Source organism: Entelurus aequoreus, linkage group LG03, assembly GCF_033978785.1.
Source record: "Entelurus aequoreus isolate RoL-2023_Sb linkage group LG03, RoL_Eaeq_v1.1, whole genome shotgun sequence".
Taxonomy (NCBI): domain Eukaryota; kingdom Metazoa; phylum Chordata; class Actinopteri; order Syngnathiformes; family Syngnathidae; genus Entelurus; species Entelurus aequoreus.
Window position 1 is genome coordinate 57,787,642 of NC_084733.1, and position 14,599 is coordinate 57,802,240.

At 41.4% G+C, this 14,599-nt stretch overlaps 1 protein-coding gene across 1 annotated transcript in view; it reads right to left on the minus strand.

The window, feature by feature from the left end:
• The window catches only part of lin52 (lin-52 DREAM MuvB core complex component), a 73,502-nt gene that overhangs the window by 36,921 nt on the left and 21,982 nt on the right, over window positions 1-14,599 (minus strand). The gene's annotated exons all lie outside the window — the stretch shown is intronic.

Here is a 14,599-nt window from a genome sequence, read left to right on the forward strand (position 1 = left end):
CGTCCTCTGTGGAGCGGTTAGGGCGATAAGCAAACTGGTATGGGTCGAATGTGGGGGGAAGTCTGGAGACAATATATTCCTTTACCAGCCTCTTGAAGCACTTCATTATGATGGGGGTGAATGCAACAGGGCGGTAATCATTGAGGGAGGAGATTTTGGGTTTTTTAGGCACTGGAATGATTGTGGCCGTCTTAAAACATGATGGTACCACAGCCTGGGTCAGCGAGATGTTGAAGATGTCTGTGAGAACCCCAGCCAGCTGGTCTGCACATCCCTTAAGCACCTTGCCCGGAATGTCATCAGGTCCCGGTGCTTCCCGGGGGTTTACTGTCCTCAGGGTTTTCCGGACATCCGCTATGTCCAAGTTGAGCGGCTGCTCATCAGGGCGAGGGATGGATTTTCTCGCCGGAGAGGTGTAAGTGCCTCAAACCTCGCAAAGTAGTTGTTAAGGTCATTTAGGAAGATGATACTGTTGTCACAGGGACGGGGGGCAGCTTTATAGTCCGTGATGACCTGTATGCCCTGCCACATTCGTCTAGTGTTTGTGGGGTTCTCGAAGAAGTCCTGCACTTTCTGACTGTGAGCACGCTTTGCAACCTTAATGGCATGGTTCAGGTTAGCTCTGGCTGTTTTTAATGCTACCATGTCGCCAGACTTAAAAGCCTTGTTCCGAGCCTTCAGCATTGCACGTACCTCACTGTTCATCCAGGGTTTCTCGTTGGCCCGTGTGGGGATGTTCTTGATCACACTGACATCCTCCATGCACTTCTGAATGTATGCGGACACAGACTCTGCATACTCCTCCACACATGTGTGATGATTTTCGGTGGCAGCTGTCTTGAACATGTCCCAGTCTGTGGTTTCGAAGCAGTCTTGTAATGCTTTCATTGCTCCCTCTGGCCAGGTCCTCACCTGCTTCACTGTAGCTTGCTTCCTGATCAGCAGGGGCTTGTATGCAGGAATTAGCATCACAGATAGATGGTCTGAGGAGCCGAGGTGGGGGCGTGGTGCAGATTTATACGCGTGTTTAATATTGCTGAACACCATGTCCAGCTTGCTTCCACTCCTGGTTGCAAAATTCACATATTGATGGAAATGAGGGAACACAGTTTTCATGTTAGCTTGGTTAAAATCCCCTGCTACGATGAAAACTCCCTCTGGCTTTGTAGATTGCTGTTCATTGATGGAGCAGTACAAAGCATTCAAAGCTTCTTTGGTGTTAGGGGAGGAATGTACACTGCTGTGAAGATCATAGCACTGAATTCCCGGGATAAATAAAATGGCCTGCATTTTATAGTTAATTAAGATTGAAGATTAAAGTACCAATGATTGTCACACACACACTAGATGTGGTGAAATTTGTCCTCTGCATTTGACCCATCCCCTTGGGGAGCAGTGGGCAGCAGCGGCGCCGCGCCCGGGAATCATTTTGGTGATTTAACCCCCAACTCCAACCCTTGATGCTGAGTGCCAAGCAGGGAGGTAATGGGTCCCATTTGTATAGTCTTTGGTATGACTCGGCTGGGATTTGAACTCCAACCTACCGATCAATAGTTCTACATCGGGTGAGCAGTGACATGAGACTATCTTTCCATTGAATGCACCAGTTGTTATTGATGTATATACAAACACCACTGCCTCGGGATTTATCAGTGAGAGTTTTGCTCCTGTCCGACCGAAACATAGTTAGCCCCTCGATGCTAACTGCCTCGTCCAGAACGGATGGTTTCAGCCACGTTTCTGTGAGAAATATGGCGCAGCAGTCTCTCATCTCGCGTCTTGCATATAAATCCAGCTTAAGGTAGTCTAGTTTGTTCTCTAGGGAGCGGACATTTGAAAGAAGGATGGAAGGAAGCGGCGTTCTGTGAAGATTAGCCTTTAGCTTTGTTGTTAGCCCCGCTCGGCATCCCCGCTTCTGCTTCCGATCACACCGCTTGTAGTAGGCTCCGCTGCTTCACAGGCCGCTGTATGTAGCCGGCGTAGGATTCCGATGCTAGCGAGGAGGTCCAACGTATACGCATCTTTCGGTCCAAAACGGCCCGATCTATCCACATCCAGAATTGTCTGGCGGTCGTAAGTCACCACGGAGTGTCCACGCTGGAAGCCAGCCATGAAATTCACAGAATTTACCGGTATATTTGCCAAAATGTTCTATTACTACCATGAGTCTCTGAAGCCGCAGCCCAGCAGGGCGCCGCCATCTTGAGACTATTACTACATATGTAGTGCAAATTAAAACTCTACTATGCAAAGCGAAAGCCATTTATCAACAACACCCAGAAACGTCGCCGGCTTCGCTGGGCCCGAGCTCATCTAAGATGGACTGATGCAAAGTGGAAAGTTCTGTGGTCTGCAGAGTCCACATTTCAAATTTTTATTGGAAACTGTGGACGTCGTGTCCTCTGGACCAAGGAGGAAAATAACCATCCGGACTGTTCTAGGCGCAAAGTTCAAAAGCCAGCATCTGTTTATGGGGGTGTATTAGTGCCCAAGGCATGGGTAACTTACACGTCTGTGAAGGCTCCATTATGAAGTTGTTTTTCTTCTTTTTTTGCTGAGAAACATGTTGTACATTCTTGGGTAAATTAATGTTTCCTTTTTGCATAGTTTTAGCTGTTTTTACCAAATACTTTCGGATAGCGATCACTTTGAATAGTTTTTTTGAAATGTTCCAAAAAATGCTTAATGTTACAGTTTGCATACATGCTTTTGCTCTTGAAACTAATAATTGACAATGTGTCTGATTTAATGTAGCAATTGTATTAATCCTCTGTATTATAAAAACAATTATTTCTAATGTGGGAGAAAAAATGTGGCTGGATCTGGATATCATTCTCCTTTAGGGTCTATGTTGCATAAAGTTTAGTTTCATATCTTCCTGTCCGACAATCGTTTGTTTTGCTTTATGAAGGTCAATGAGTGATGATGACGTGCCCCAAAATTCAGGTAATCTTGTTCTGTGATCGATGTAAAATAGTAATGCGGATGTTAAACATAAAGTCATGGTCAAAAGTTTACATACACTTGTAAAGAACATAATGTCATGGCTGTCTTGAGTTTCCAATAATTTCTACAACTCTTTATTTTTTGTGATAGAGTGATTGGAGTACATGTTGGTCACAAAAAACATTCATGAAGTTTGGTTCTTTTATGAATTTATTATGGGTCTACTGAAAATGTGACCAAATCTGCTGGGTCAAAAGTATACATACAGCAATGTTAATATTTGGTTACATGTCCCTTGGCAAGTTTCACTGCAATAAGGCGCTTTTGGTAGCCACCCACAAGCTTCTGGTTGAAGTTTTGACCACTCCTCTTGACAAAATTGGTGCAGTTTAGCTAAATGTGTTGGTTTTCTGACATGGACTTGTTTTTTCAGCATTGTCCACACGTTTTAAGTCAGGACTTTGGGAAGGCCATTCTAAAACCTTAATTCTAGCCTGATTTAGCCATTCTGAATTACACATAGGTCCTATGCCACAGCAATTGACAAGAGGAGAACCAGATGAAATGAATGTTGCCTCTACAGAGCAACATGTGGCCAACTTTCTGCAATCAAAGGAAGCTGATGTTGATTTTAACACCATCGACACATATATTTTACTGTCTGGAAGAAAACATTTATTTTTCTTCAAGCAGAGACCAGGAGTGGCAACCATAAATCATGAAGCATTTTATATAATGTCAATAAAGCTTTTTATTATATTCTAATGTAATCCTTGAATATGGCAGACTATATGTGATATGGAAAATTGTAAATTGTTCTTTGAGTGCAAAAAAAAAAGCCCAATGTGTTTAAAGCCTTTTAATTTATATTTTTACCTTGTAAAAGTGTTCTTGGAGTGCAATAGGAAACATATGTTTATTGTATTGTAAGATTTTCTGTTTAAATAAAGCCAATATTGACATTTTTCATAGTTCCCTTAATTTGGAAAAGTATCAATATACATTTTGGTACCGGTACCAAAATATTGGTATCGGGACACCCCTAATAATAATAATAATAATACGCATGTGATTGATAAATTTTTTTTATCGCATTACCATGAATGAATGATGATTAATCAAAGTGTATATTTTGACCAGCACCTGAAGGCAGCACACATTGCACAGGCAGTGATCACGTGATGATAGTTACAGAGATGTAGTCTGCGCCCACTTTCGCTTCAAAATAAACCTTGGTAGAACTTTTAATAAAACTGAGGTAAATAGTTAGTATTGCAGCGACAAACATTCTTATCATCGGAACATCCAGACTAGCTTCTAACAGTACAAACTGAAGAGAATGAAAACACCCTCCATATCACTCACCTCAAAGACACAGGCACTCAACACAACGCACACAGACACACACAAGCTTTGTCATACAACAGTAGCGATCAATACTGATTAGGAGAACTTAAAGATTTGTTTAGTTGATTAGAAAGGTCAATTACTAATTTTGCACTACGTTAATCAGCATCTTGTTACTACTGCCATCCATAGTAAATGACACCATATAGATTGCGAGGGCTTGTTCCCTTGCCCTGCTGATTTGGCGCCATCTCATTATCATTTAACTGGTATGTTCTTCTATCAGGGGGAGGCACCTATAGACTGTGCAAAATTGCTTATAAGCAATTGGTGATCATTACTATAGTAATTTAACGCTGTAAATAGAGGGACAACCTGCAAAGTCAAACATAATCAGTTTGGGGAATGGGGACTCAATTTCCTTGAAAACCCAAGTGTAAAAAAAGCTGTAACTAGACATAATACTACAATAAAATTCACTCACATTGGCGTTTCAACATTCTTAAAAGATTAAAGTATAATTTAGCAGGACTTAATAAGTTGAGTACAAACCATTATCTTAGAGTCGCATGGTGGCCACACAGTCAGGAGACAGAGTACAGTATAAACCTCCACTTGTCCATCTCTGGCCACATTCATATATTTTTTTGTCAAATCTGATCTTTTATGTAGTCGTTTACACTCCAAAGAAAATGCGATGTCTAATGTGAACGCAATCCGACTCGCATGCTGGAAGAGGAAGGGGACAAGCATTTTGACTCTCGCAGTTTGTGGGACATTTGACATCAGATATATATCTGATTTATATCCACATCAACCAAAAGAGGCCCGGGTCTGATTTAAAAAAATCGAAATTGCAAAATTCTTATACAGGACACATATCGGCAAAAACATCGGAATTCACCTGGACTGTTAACAAGGCTTCTGTACGGAGTTTGCATGTTTTCGCCAAGTGTACATTCCAAAAACATACATGTTCAGCTAATTACATACTACGAATGGTTGTTTGTCCATACAGTATCTGCCCTGTGATTGGGTTGAGACCAGCTTACTTTACGGCCTAGGCTACTGGGTGTGAAGTTAGAGACGATGCAGGTGGAGGCCCCCTTGGTGTCCTGGGTTATGATTACCTGACTGACAGACCACAATAAGTGCGACTGCAGGACTGTGTGTCTGACAGACTGGTCAGCAAGACCGGGGCCCCGCAGGGCACAGTCCTCTTCCCCTACCCCTTCACCATCTACACCACCGATTTTCACTATCAGTCAGAATCCTGCCACCTTCAGAAGTTTTCTGATAACTCTGCGATAGTGGGGTGTATTGAGGATGGTGATGATGAGGAATACAGGGCACTGGTGGAGGACTTTGTCACATGGTGTGGAAAGAACCACCTCAATGTGATGAAGACCAAGGAGCTGGTTGTGGACCTGGGAAGGAGGAGCAGTACTCCGGCGACCCCTGTTTCCATCAGGGGGGTCGATGTGGACATGGTTGAGGATTATAAATACCTCGGAGTACACATCGACAACAAGCTGAATGGGTCGAAACACCCTGAGGCACTCTACAAGAAGGGACAGTGCTGCCTCTACTTCCTCAGGAGGCTAGGATCCTTCAACGTCTGTAAAAAGATGATGAAGATGTTCTACGAGTCGGTGGTGGCGGGCGCCTTCTTGTACGCCGTGGCCTGCTGGGGCAGCGGACTGAGAGCGAGGGACGCAAACAGGCTGGACAAGCTGGTAAAGAAGGCCAGTAATGTGGTGGGAGTGGAGCTAGACTCTGGCTGTGGTGTCAGAGAGAAGTCTAGCAAAGCTCCTAGCCATTATGGAAAACACCTCTCACCCACTACACTCGGACATGGCGGAGAGAATGAGCACGTTCAGTGGAAGGCTCAGACTCCCAAAATGCAACACGGAACGACACAGGAGGTCCTTCATACTGACAGCCATCAGACTGTATAATGCATATGTTGTTTCTTGACTGCACTTAAATGTACAAACCCCGTTTCCATATGAGTTGGGAAATTGTGTTAGATGTAAATATAAACGGAATACAATGATTTGCAAATCCTTTTCCACCCATATTCAATTGAATGCACTACAAAGACAAGATATTTGATGTTCAAACTCATAAACTTTTTTTTTTTTTTGCAAATAATAATTAACTTAGAATTTCATGGCTGCAACACGTGCCAAGTAGTTGGGAAAGGGCATGTTCACCACTGTGTTACATGGCCTTTCCTTTTAACAACACTCAGAAAACGTTTGGGAACTGAGGAGACACATTTTTTAAGCTTCTCAGGTGGAATTCTTTCCCATTCTTGCTTGATGTACAGCTTAAGTTGTTCAACAGTCCGGGGTCTCCGTTGTGGCATTTTAGGCTTCATAATGCGCCACACATTTTCAATGGGAGACAGGTCTGGACTACAGGCAGGCCAGTCTAGTACCCGCACTCTTTTACTATGAAGCCACGTTGATGTAACACTTGGCTTGGCATTGTCTTGCTGAAGCAGGGGCGTCCATGGTAACGTTGCTTGGATGGCAACATATGTTGCTCCAAAACCTGTATGTACCTTTCAGCATTAATGGCGCCTTCACAGATGTGTAAGTTACCCACGTCTTGGGCACTAATACACCCCCATACCATCACAGATGCTGGCTTTTCAACTATGCGCCTATAACAATCCGGATGGTTATTTTCCTCTTTGGTCCGGAGGACACAACGTCCATAGTTTCTAAAAATAATTTGAAATGTGGACTCGTCAGACCACAGAACACTTTTCCACTTTGTATCAGTCCATCTTAGATGAGCTCAGGCCCAGCGAAGCCGACGGCGTTTCTGGGTGTTGATGACAAACTGTTTTCGCCTTGCATAGGAGAGTTTTAACTTGCACTTACAGATGTAGCGACCAACTGTAGTTACTGACAGTGGGTTTCTGAAGTGTTCCTGAGCCCATGTGATGATATCCTTTACACACTGATGTCGCTTGTTGATGCAGTACAGCCTGAGGGATTGAAGGTCACAGGTCACATAGCTGCTTACGTGCAGTGATTTTGATTGATTCTCTGAACCCTTTGATCATATTACGAACCGTAGAGGGTGAAATCCCTAAATTCCTTGCAATAGCTGGTTGAAAAAGGTTTTTCTTAAACTGTTCAACAATTTGCTCACGCATTTGTTGACAAATTGGTGACCCTCGCCCCATCCTTGTTTGTGAATGACTGAGCATTTCATGGAATCTACTTTTATACCCAATCATGGCACCCACCTGTTCCCAATTTGCCTGTTCACCTGTGAGATGTTCCAAATAAGTGTTTGATGAGCATTCTTCAACTTTATCAGTATTTATTGCCACCTTTCCCAACTTCTTTGTCACGTGTTGCTGGCATCAAATTATAAAGTTAATGATTATTTGCAAAAAAAAAGTGTATCATTTTGAACATCAAATATGTTGTCTTTGTAGCATATTAAGTTAAAGTTAAAGTACCAATGATTGTCACACACACTAGGTGTGGTGAAATTTGTCCTCTGCATTTGACCCATCCCCTTGTTCACCCCCTGGGAGGTGAGGGGAGCAGTGGGCAGCAGCGGTGCCGCGCCTAGGAATCATTTTGGTGGTATTCAACTGAATATGGGTTGAAAATGATTTGCAAATCATTGTATTCTGTTTATATTTACATCTAACACAATTTCCCAACTCATATGGAAACGGGGTTTGTAGAATATATGTATAATGTATTTATATTATTACATGTGAATAATGTTGTATAGTATTTATTGTCTATTGTGAGCGAACTGTGGTGCAGAATTTCCCCCAGGGATCAATAAAGTACTTTCTATTCTATTCTATTTACAGGCCTCTGACAAATTCTAAAGACAAAATAAACAAAACATTGCACAAAAAAAATACAAATTAACTGGTCAAATCCACAAAAAAATGGGACCTGAAAACTTAGATGTTAGACTACTTGTGCATCTTACAGTATAGGGTTTTTTGCAAGATATGGTAAGTTTTTGAGTCTGCTAAAGGTCTTAAAAAGGTTTTAGTTGGTGGATTAATAATAATATTACCGGTAGTAAAGAATAAAAAGAAGACAGGTATTTCAAGTAGCATAGATTAGATATTGCTTATTATTTGCTTGCCTTTATAACTAAGCTAAGTTGTGGATGTTTTGTTCAGATATTTTAGCATATACCTACATTGTATTGGTTTTAGTATTTTTAATGTACAAAATATATCAAAGTGGTCCTGCATCCTTCAATTTTTCATTATGCGACCCTTGATGGAAAACATTTGGAAACAAGTCCACATTGTACTGCAGGCATTCATCTTTAGAGTTTCCAATGCAGTTGCAACCAGAGGTAAACAAGGTTATCACCAAAGTGGGGGGTAAGACACTTACACTGTGCAAGAGCATGTTCAATACATTGAAGTTAAGAAGATTAAACTATAAGTGGAAAAACAGATGACTTTGTTCTGCTTCTATCTCAAAGGATGTTTTTTTTTTAAATTAAAAAACCCCCAGACCCAGCTGTATGTGTGTGAGAAAGTCTGTGGCGCAACTCAACCATTTCCTATGCGCTCTGCGGCTTTATCTCAATTCCATTTGTAGCAAATAACAAGTGGTGGGAATGTAAATGTAGAGGAAGCGTTGCAATATCTTACTCGAGTGATCTGGGTGTCATTGTCACAGCCTACCACCACCCCACCCTTTCGACCATGATTCCCCCGTGTATGAAATGAGAGTACCGGTAATCATCACTCCACCACCTCCTACTCCCCTCACACCTCTCTGGATGGCACGCTCCCAGTGAGCTGCAGGTCCCCTGTTAGCCCCAAAGACAGATGACCACCTGGGTTAACTGGAGTCCTGGACCTGGACCCTGTCTGCCCCTCTTCTCTTTCATTAAGAGCTAAGAGGACTTATCTGACCCTCGCTGCCATGTCCAAGTGGTGCTCAGCTATCATGGCTTATAAGCTTTATTTAATGGGTTTAACATCCACTTTCACCACCCTACTCCCTGGGGAGATGGCAGGGGAGACAGAGGAGATGAAACAAACAAGTATGGAAGCACTTCCACACATTCAGGCTCTGCTTCCCTTCACGTAACACCCCCATCCCTGTCGTTCCTCCGCGATGCGACACATACACCTGACGCTCATGTTTGTGTTCAAAATTCAATTAACCACTTATTGATACTTCACAGGGATATTTAAGATGCAGACACAAGCTGTGATTTCCCAGGGGAACTACAGGTTCCTCTTTATGTCCCAGCCGGGGGGGGGGAGGGGGGCGCCGCCACCTTCCCTCTGTGCATTTTCGCCTCATTGACACACACACACACACCAAAACAAACACATTTGCACTCTAGTCTCAGCCCCTTACTATGCCTGTTCAAGAGGTGTCCTTATTAAGAGGCAATCAGTCAAAAATCATTCATTGAAAAGTCTAAAAGGTTTTACAGCCGCACTATGATTAGCTGGGAAGGAAAATTCAATGAATTCCTAATGCCTTTATGGAAATGAGGTGTCATTTCCGATCTGCTCTGGGAGGAAGCAGGCAGGCAGAGACGAGGAAATGTGTGTGTGTGTGTGTGTGTGTGTGTGTGTGTGTGTGTGTGTGTGTGTGTGTGTGTGTGTGTGTGTGTGTGTGTGTAAAGCTTCACCTCTTCTTTTTTCACACAGCGCCAACACTGATCCCGTCTGGGATACGAACAGGCTCTAGCAGACGCAGCTACAACCTGCTGCAAACACTCGGTTCATTTGCTCGCAAAAAGGTTTGCAGGTATATTTTGCCCACAATGAAATGCTGTATTTGGCAGTGCAAGAATCAAGCACCAGATGATTTTAAAAAGCTTAACAGTGAGAAGAAAAGTCCTGTATCAAAATGAGCCTAGCGAATTAAGAGTGGTGAAGAGGAGGTTGAAGAAGGATAGAGGCACTCCCTGCTCCTCATTCAGCAACTGTCAGCACAGACACTTCATAACCAACCGCCCGTCCGGTGGTCAGACCGCCCTGATGGATTGATCGAGGCACATTAGCAGCAGTAGGGCCGAGTAAATGCAATCATATTCAGCGGTGGCACGCTTCTAATAGGACCTAGATTGATCCTAGGGGTGTGGAGGAAAAGGAGGCGTTGAATGAGGGAATATTACAATCTGTCACGGAAGGATGACCTTCAGGCTCACCTTAACACAGGCAAAAGCAACATGGTTGGTGCAGGTGGCATTGTAATAAGGAAGATACACAGACAGGTTGTCCTGAAGGGTGATTGGCTTTCGTCTTGTTTAATCAAATCCTGAATTCAGTCTTTTCTCTACCATTACAATATATTATTAGGGCACACTATCAGAAGGTCAGGTTATTTTGATTTGTATTAATTAAATTTTCTACAGCGCTAATCACAACGATACTTTTCATATAGGTGCAAACTTCCTTTAATTAAAGTGTCCCTATCATTCAAAACCAACTTTTCTTACCTATTGGTACCTGCTGTTGTGTATTTGGGGTCTGCATAAGTCCCGAAAACTTAAAATCAAACCGTGGAGGAATTGCAGAGATATTTATAAAACAATTTGCCCAATTTGGGATGTTTTTCCCCTTGGTGACATCAGTGTATTATCCATATATGATTACTTCTTACCCGAAGACCTTTGCTCCAGTCTGCCATTGTAGTCCGACGCTGTAGTCAATAGTTCCTTTTTTCCTCTATCCTCTTGTTGTGGGGCAGACTGGCTCATAAATGCACATGCATCCTCCGTGTATAGTTCTAAATTATATCTGTGTACTGACTCGCTATGGAAGCTCTAAAAACACATAAATAAGACCCCACAGAATCAAAATGGCACATCCTCAAGAGACTGTCAGAAAGCAGCTTGAAAATAATCTGTAAAACAAGCTATGCAAAATGTTGACCAAAGAACTCCTATTACCCGTTATGTAGACCACAAGGAAGTGTTGAAAAAAATCATTATACAACCCCTTTGAATAAAATAAAAAACAATTTATTTGTGTTATTCAATTGACATTACCATTTATTTTATTTTTATACAAAAAGGTGATGTCATCTTTTACAAGTGGCGGGGAGCGATTGAAATTACAGTCATTTGTCCGTAGACCTTTTGTGGCCCTAAACAATATTTTGTTTGTGGCAATCTTCCCCCGCAATCTTCCACATCACGCTTCAAAGTTTGCGGTTTGTAGAGGAGACTGGGTGTTATTTTATGTCAAGAGGATTTTTTTTAATGTTAAAAAACATCTTAAAGTCGTAAACAGGTTCTTTAAGCTCTTGCTATTAAAATACTCGATTTATAATTAATAATTTCTCATTTGTGGAAATGAATTTACCACCGCCAGGCCTGAAACAAATTAACAGTGATAAACAAGAATTTTACTGTATTACTCTGGCGAACAGCAGTGGATTTAGCTATGGGAGTTTCTAATCAACAAAAATGCAGTTTAAGTATTATATGTTTATAATTAGATAAATAAGATATAATTTATACTTACTATTTAACAAGTTATGAAAATATTTCTATTTACTATTAATAATCACATATTAACAATAAACAGAGTGGCAAGTGTTTTGCTTTTATGCTGTGCTTATCCTACACTTGAAAGGGGTGTACCAATGCTAAATGTGGCTTCTGGATTTCACTCAAAAGACCAGACCGTTGTTAATTATTTCCTTTTATTTTTCCTTTAGTTTGCAACAGTTTCTCCAAACGAAGAAACAGCTTTTTTTCTTTTTAGTCTTTTTCCAGTCTTGTTTAGCTTTTTTACCTTTGTTACCTTTTTTAGCGGTCTTTTTTAGCAGTCTTTTTAGCAGTATACACAGACTAAATTTACAGCTACAAATCAGTTTAATCCAAAATGTTTAATAGTCATGTGTTATATTCCAGATTATGTCCTAAATGTATATTAAAAGGTAAAAAAAAATAGGCTGATAGGCCCAAGGGGGAAAGAAAAGAAAAATGTTTGTTATGCTATGCGATGCCGCTTTGGCAATACTTAAAAAAGTAAATAAAATATAATAAATAACCACAGAAAAACAATGTACTTTAGACACTAAATTTTTGAGGAAAAGGTTCAGTTACGATATAAACTAAAACAGTACGGTCATTTTACAAATACACCTGTAAATCTTTTATGATGATAGTGTTGGAAGCCATTCTAAAATATCAATTATTTCTATGGGCTTTTGAATAGATGCCGTCGCCATGCTGCTAAACCAAACTAAAATGATTACAAAGGACAGGTTGACTCACCACTGAATATAAGTTTATCATAGACAAAGTATAATTGTATCAATGAAGCAAAAAGTACAAGCACCTTCAGAGCACGACGACAACGATGATGATCAGCTACTGAAGTGATCAGTCACTACAATCATGCAGATCACCTTAGTCGTTGTGGCCCTAAACAACGGCAGTGTTTATACAACCTTCCGGTTGGTGTTATAGCACTTCCTCCTTAAATTCCACCACAAAGTGTAGCTTTACAGATGTGCGAGCACAATGTAAAGTAATTGTAATTATAAAAATTCCTACCACTGTTCATGGTGGTATCAGATGTCATAGCAAAGGGGAATTACAGCCATCTAATATAGGGGCGGCATGGCGTAGTGGGTAGAGCAACCGTGCCAGAAACCTGAGGGTTGCAGGTTCGCTCCCCGCCTCTTACCATCCAAAAATCGCTGCCGTTGTGTCCTTGGGCGGGACACTTCACCTTTTGCCCCCGGTGCCACTCACACTGGTGAATTGAATGATGAATGATAGGTGGTGGTCAAAGGGGCCGTTGGCGCAAATTGCAGCCACGCTTTCGTCAGTCTACACAAGGCCAGCTGTGGCTATGAAAGTAGCTTACCACCACCAGGTGTGAATGAATGATGGGTTCTACATTTAAAGCGACTTAGGGTACTTAGAAAAGTGCTATATAAATCCCAGGTATTATTATCATTAATGAGAACACCTGCAATTTTGAGGCATCCATTTCAGGTGCGGCACTTACATTAATGGAATTTTAATTGGAGGCAATGAAGAATGAACTACTTTTTAGGGAACTTCTAAGTAGTGTTTTCATGGCTAATGCCACAATTCCTGCTGTTGGTTTTTGGGAAACAATTCTAACGACCTTGACGGGACTTGAATTGCTGGTCTGTTGTTTTTTGATGGGATTAACAGGTCCTGTTAAAACTGTCCTCATTACAATGCAGGTTTCTCCTACATATAATTAATCATGGTGCACCGCCATGGCAAAATTAAAACTGCTACATCTTATTAGAGAGAGAAAAAGTTCAAGAAAAATTTGAAATAATTAATGTATTTTTGTGTTTGCTGTGAAAACTATCCTAACTTTGACATTACTATCGACAGTAACGTCTAACTTTACGCCGTGTGCGTCTTCAAATTGCCTTTTTTCCATCTCTGTGTGGAGTTTGTACGTGCGTGGGTTTTCTACGGCTTCCTCCCAAATTCCAACAATATGCATGTTAGGTTCATTGTTGAATCTAAATTATGAATGTAGGTGTGAATTGTACAATAAGCAATTAAAATTGAAAAAGACAGCAAAACGATAACAGAAAAAATAAGTTAAAGGAGACCTTTTATGTAAAACCAACTTTTCTTACCTATTAATACCTATTTTTGTGCATTTGGTATCTGCATCGGTCCGGAAATTTGAAATCAAATCATGGAGGTATTGTGGAGATATATAAAACAATCTTGCCTTCTTGTATACTTCCTCCAAACGTGCCGTTTGGAATATCCCCCATTTGTAACGTTTTTCCCATTGGTGACGTTAGCGTCAATCTCCATGTATGGTAAAGTTTTACCCAAAGAGTTTTGCGCGAGTCCGCCATTGTAGTCCGACGTACTCATAAGTTCATTGTATTCCTCTATCCTCTTGTTGTGGGGCAGAGTGGCACGTACATGCACATGCATTCTCCACTGTTGCCATTTCTAATACAAAGTTGCATATAGTTCTAACTTATATCTGTCAGTAGACTGCATATGGAAGCACTAAAAACTACACAATGGCAGACGGGGAGAAGACGCAGTCAAAGTGGAGGCATGTAAATAAGACAGCCTACATAGGACCGCCTACAAAATGGCGCATTCTGAAGAGAGTCAGAAAGCAGCTTGCAAACGGTCTGTAAAACATAAACTATTCGGAATCTAACGGTAATATAAATACCGCGATATTTTGGAACGACAAGGTGGGGGCCACTTTCGTTTTGAGCGTTTCCAAGGTGACACAACGACAGCCGGTCTCGTCGCACCGCATGGCAGGAAATCACACAAAAAAATG